Genomic DNA, 5704 nt, shown 5'->3' on the forward strand with positions numbered 1-5704 from the left:
TTGTAAGCCTTTAAAAGGGCTAGGATTTTCCTTGTCAGGGAGCTAGGTTCTTGAGACACAAGTTTGCTGATGCTCCCCACTGAATAGCCACTTTCTTCTTTAAATCTGGTATCTGGGAGGTTTCAACTGGGGCTTGTCCTTCTACATTTTAATTTATAAAAATCGGATTATACTACATAAATTGCAATGTGGTAGTTGTTTTTTTCTGCTGAACGGCATATCTTGGACATCTTTCTGGGTTAGTACTTTTAATTCTGCATCTCATAGCAGAAGTGCTTAGAACAGGACCTGTCCAAAGGCAAATGTTATACAAGGGAATGCTGTTATTATTATTTTTTTTCCCGCACTCAATCCTACCATCCCCACTCGTGAATGCTATTATTCTTTTTAACAAGTATGTATTTTATTTAACAAGTGTAAATATTTTATTAAATAAAGTCACCATAATTTATTTTTCTCGTTCCCCACTGGTAAACATTTCAGTTACTTACAATTTTATTTCATGTAAAAAATACTATTAGGCTGGGCACAGTGGCTCAAGGCTGTAATCCCAGCACTTTGGGAGGCTGAGGCGGGCGGATCACAAGGTCAAGAGATCGAGACCATCGTGGTCAGCCCATCTCTACTAAAAATACAAAAAATTAGCTGGGCATGGTGGCACGGGCCTGTAATCCTAGCTACTCAGGAGGCTGACGCAGGAGAATTGCCTGAACCCAGGAGGTGGAGGTTGCGGTGAGCTGAGATCGTGCCATTGCACTCCAGCCTGGGTAACAAGAGTGAAACTCCGTCTCAAAAAAAAAAAAAAATTACTATTACAGGCTGGGTGTGGTGGCTCGTGCCTGTAATCCCAGCACTTTGGGAGGCCAAGATGGGTGGATCACCTGAGGTCAGGAGTTCGAGACCAGCCTGACCAACATGGTGAAACCCCCATCTTTTAAAAAACATTTTTTAAATTAAAAAAAAATTTTTTTTTTTTTTGAGACTGAGTTTTGCTCTTGTTGTCCAGGCTGGAGTGCAATGGCCCAATCTTGGCTCACTGCAACCTCCGCCTCCCAGGTTCAAGCAATTCTCCTGCCTCAGCCTCCAGAGTAGCTGAGATTACAGGTGTCTGCCACCATGCCTGGGTAATTTTTTGTATTTTTAGTAGAGACAAGGTTTCTCCATGTTGGTCAGACTGGTCTCCAACTCCCAACCTCAGGTGATCCGCCTGCCTCGGCCTCCCAAAGTCCTGGGATTACAAGCATGAGCCACTGCACTCAGCCAAAAAATTTTTTTAAATTAAAAACAAAATACTATTACAGTGGCTGGGCGCAGAGGCTCACACCTGTAATCCCAGCACTTTGGAAGGTTGAAGTGGGTGGATCACCTGAGGTTAGGAGTTTAAGACCAGCCTGACCAACATGATGAAACCCCATGCCTACTAAAAATACAAAAAAAATTAGCCCAGTGTAGTGGTAGGCACCTGTAATTCCAGATATTTGGGAGGCTGAGATATGAGAATCCCCTGAACCAAGGAGGTGGAGGATGCAGTGAGCTGAGGTTGCACCACTGCACTTCAGCCTGGGCAACCAGAGTGAAACTCCATCTCAAAACAAACAAACAAACAAAAAAAAACTATTACAGGCATTCTTTTTAAATTTTTATTTTATTTTTATTATTATTTTTTTCTTTTTTCTTTTTTTCTTTTTTTTTTAAGCCTACAGTACCCGGTTGTCCCAGGAGGTCTCCCATCCAAGTACTAACCAGGCCTGACCCTGCTTAGCTTCCGAGATCAGACGCGATCAGGCACGTTCAGGGTGGTATGACTGTAGACTTTTATTTTTATATATATATATAATTTTTTTAGAGAAAAGGTCTCACTCTAATGCCCAGGCTGGTCTTGAATTTTTGGGCTCTAGTAATCCTCCCACCTTAGCCTTCCCAAGTGCTGGTATTACAGGTGTGAGCCACTAGACCCCACCTAAAACAAAAAGGTATTTTTAGAGATAGAGTCCTAATATGTTGCCCAGAATGGACCTGAATTCCTGGGATCAAGAGATCCTCCTACTTTAGCCTCCGGAGTAGCTAGGACTACAGGCATGTGCCACCACACCAGAATTTTAACTTTTTTTTTTTGAGATCGAGTCTCACTCTGTCTCCCAGACTAGAATGCAGTGATGCGATCTCTGCTCACTGCAACCTCCACCTCCCGGGTTCAAGTGATTCTCCTGCCTCAGGCTCCCACGTAGCTGGGACTATAGGCATGCACCACTGTGCCCAGTTAATTTTTGTATTTTTAGTGGAGACGGGGTTTCACCATGTTGGCAAGGATGAAATTTCTTGACCTCGTGATCTGCCTGCCTCGGCCTCCCAAAGTGCTGGGATTACAGGCATGAGCCACTGTACCCGGCCCCCTTTTTAAATTTCCTTGCACTTTATATATAGAAGAAACCATTGTTTGCAATTTTCTTTTCTTTTCTTTTCGAGATAAGGTCTCACTCTGTCACCCAGGCTGGAGTGCAATGGCATGATCTTGGCTCACTGCAATCTCTGCCTCCCCAGTTCAAGCGATTCTCCCATCTCAGCCTCCCAAGTAGCTGGGACTACAGGCATGCACCACCATCTCCAGCTAATTTTTGTGTTTTTAGGAGAGAAAGGGTTTCACCATGTTGGTCAGGCTGGTCTTGAATTCCTGACTTCAAGTGATCTGCCCACCTTTACCTCCCAGAGTGCTGGGGTTACAGGCATGAGCCACTGTGCCCAGACTGCAACTTTTTTTTTTTTTAAGTTTTTTTTTTGAGACGGAGGTTCGCTCTTGTTACCCAGGCTGGAGTGCAATGACGCGATCTCGGCTCACCGCAACCTCCGCCTCCTGGGTTCAAGCAATTCTCCTGCCTCAGCCTCCTGAGTAGCTGGGATTACAGGCACGTGCCACCATGCCCAGCTAATTTTTTGTATTTTTAGTAGAGACGGGGTTTCACCATGTTGACCAGGATGATCTCGATCTCTTGACCTCGTGATCCACCCGCCTCGGCCTCCCAAAGTGCTGGGATTACAGGCTTGAGCCACCGCGCCCGGCCCTTTTTTGAGTTTTTAAAGAAAACTTTGTTTCCTTGTTTTGCAAATAAAGCTAGCTAAGTTGGTTGCTTTCTGATGATAAGTCAGAGACCAAATCCCATAACCTTGTCCAACGCCTCCAACTCTTCCTTGGCTTCAACCTTACCTGGAGCTGCAGCAGCAGCCTGCAATTTTTTTTTTTTTTTTTTTTTTTTTTTTTTTGAGATGGAGTTTCGCTCTTGTTACCCAGGCTGGAGTGCAATGGCACGATCTCGGCTCACCGCAACCTCCGCCTCCTGGGTTCAGGCAATTCTCCTGCCTCAGCCTCCTGAGTAGCTAGGATTACAGCCACGTGCCACCATGCCCAGCTAATTTTTTGTATTTTTAGTAAAGACGGGGTTTCACCATGTTGACCAGGATGGTCTCGATCTCTTGACCTCGTGATCCACCCGCCTCAGCCTCCCAAAGTGCTGGGATTACAGGCTTGAGCCACCGCGCCCGGCTAGCCTGCAATTTTTAAAAGTCATTTTGAAATGGTGGGAACTTCCTCATTAGAGCCCGTGTCTGGTCCACGTGACACCTGGGTCACTGTGTGAGGCAATCCTCATTTTTCCCCTTAACCTTTCCTTCCCACCCTTCTCCTGGGCTATAGCCCCTTCAGGCAAAAACAAACAAACCAACAAATACAATTAATCACGGCAACATTAAATTTGGTCGGTAATTCCTCCTCACTTCCAGAGAAGGCATGTTGAAATCGTGGAGTAGAGAGGAATTCTAGAACTCAACGTTGAAAAGTCACTGTAGGCCAGGCACAGTGAACTACACCTGTAATCCCAGTGCTTTGGGAGGCTGAGGCACATGAATCACCTGAGGTCAGGAGGTCAAGATCAGCCTGGCTAACACAGTGAAGCCCTATCTCTATTAAAAAAAAAAAAAAAAGCCAGGTGTGCTGGCATATGCCTGTAATCCTAGCTACTCAAGAGCTGAGGCAGGAGAATCACTTGAACCCAGGAGGTAGAGGGTGCAGTGAGCGGAGCTCGCACCACTGCACTCCAGCCTGGGCAGCAGAATGAGACTCTGCCTCAAAAATAAATAAATAAATAGGAATTGTAGGCCAGGCACAGTGGCTCATGCCTGTAATCTCAGCATTTTGGGAGGCTGAGGTGGGAGGATCACTTGAGCCCTGGAGTTCGAGTCCAGGAATTCAAGACCAGCCCTGGCAACATAGCCAGCTCCCACATCTACAAAAATTGCCCAGGTGTGGTGTCACGCTCCTATAGTCCCAGCTATTCAGGAGGCTGAGGCGGGAGGATTGCTTGAGCCCAGGAGTTAGAGGCTGCAGTGAGCCATGCTATACTCCAGCCTTGGCAACAGACTAAGATCCTGTCTCAAAAATAAAAAAAGTCACTGTAGTGGGTTGAAGTGTGGCCTCCCTCGAAAATCTATGTTCACGCCCTGTCCCCCAGAATCTATGAAAATAACTGTATTTGGAGAAAGAATCTTTGCAGATGTAATTCAATTAAGGATCCCTAGATGACACCATTCATGATTACTGTGCCCTAAATCCGACAAATGTCCTTAGGAGAGACACATGGGAGGGAAGGCCACGTGACCACAGAGGCAGAGACTGGAGGAGGGGGTCACAAGCCCAGAAATGCTGACGGCCAACTGGAGGCTGGAAGGGAAAGGAACAGTCTTCGCTGCCCCCTTAGAGAACACGCAGTCCTGACACACCGCGATTGCAGACACTGTCATTCAGACAACGCTGAAATCAGGATCCTGGCTGGGAAAGGAGTTTGGGGGAAAAGAGCCCTTGAATTTATATCACATAGACAGTTTCTCCCCGACTACCTGCTGAGTGAATCCAGGCAGGAATATTCACTTCCCACCCTGGTCACATATAAAGCAAACTGCTTTCTTCATAAAGCAGCAAAGTAGGGAGCACAGCCGCGCACAAGGGCCTCAAGCTCAGGCCAGATCAGCCCAGCAGTGTGTCTCCAAGTTCTTTTCTTTTTTCTTAAGACGGAGTTTCGCTCTTGTTACCCAGGCTGGAGTGCAATGGCGCGATCTCGGCTCACCGCAACCTCCGCCTCCTGGGTTCAGGCAATGCTCCTGCCTCAGCCTCCTGCGTAGCTGGGATGACAGGCACGCGCCACCATGCCCAGCTCATTTTTTGTATTTTTAGTAGAGACGGGGTTTCACCATGTTGACCGGGATGGTCTCGATCTCTTGACCTCGTGATCCACCCGCCTCGGCCTCCCAAAGTGCTGGGATTACAGGCGTGAGCCACCGCGCCCGGCCTCCCCAAATTCTTTCAATCCACCCTTTCTGTGTAGTAGTGTCACCTCGCAGCCAGGAGAAGAAGGAAGCTACAGAAGTCCGGAATCATGTGTTGGCAGGTTCGTTTATTTATCCGAGACATACTTATCGAGTATGCCTTGGGTGCCACACATCGGGCTACGTACTGGAGAGATACATGTAAATCATTACGATGCTTCGTGGTAAGTGTGAGGATGGCCGAAAGAGCCCAGAGGAGCAGGCCTAACCCAGACTAGAGGAAGAGAGTCACAGCAGGCTTCAGAGCCGTGGGGAAGTGAGGTCTACTGAGCTGCTGATATGGTGGCCACAAACCGCATGTGGCTTTTATGTTTTATTTATTTTATTTTAT

General features: G+C 47.0%; 1 non-coding gene across 1 annotated transcript; it reads right to left on the reverse strand.

Annotated features, from left to right (window-relative positions):
• Window positions 1-1694: 1694 nt before the first annotated feature.
• LOC120365237 (5S ribosomal RNA) lies at window positions 1695-1813 on the reverse strand. Its single transcript, XR_005580243.1, has one exon. It is a non-coding gene; the product is annotated as a 5S ribosomal RNA (ribosomal RNA).
• Window positions 1814-5704: the final 3891 nt, after the last annotated feature.

The sequence above is a fragment of the Saimiri boliviensis genome, chromosome 7 (assembly GCF_048565385.1).
Source record: "Saimiri boliviensis isolate mSaiBol1 chromosome 7, mSaiBol1.pri, whole genome shotgun sequence".
Lineage (NCBI taxonomy): Eukaryota > Metazoa > Chordata > Mammalia > Primates > Cebidae > Saimiri > Saimiri boliviensis.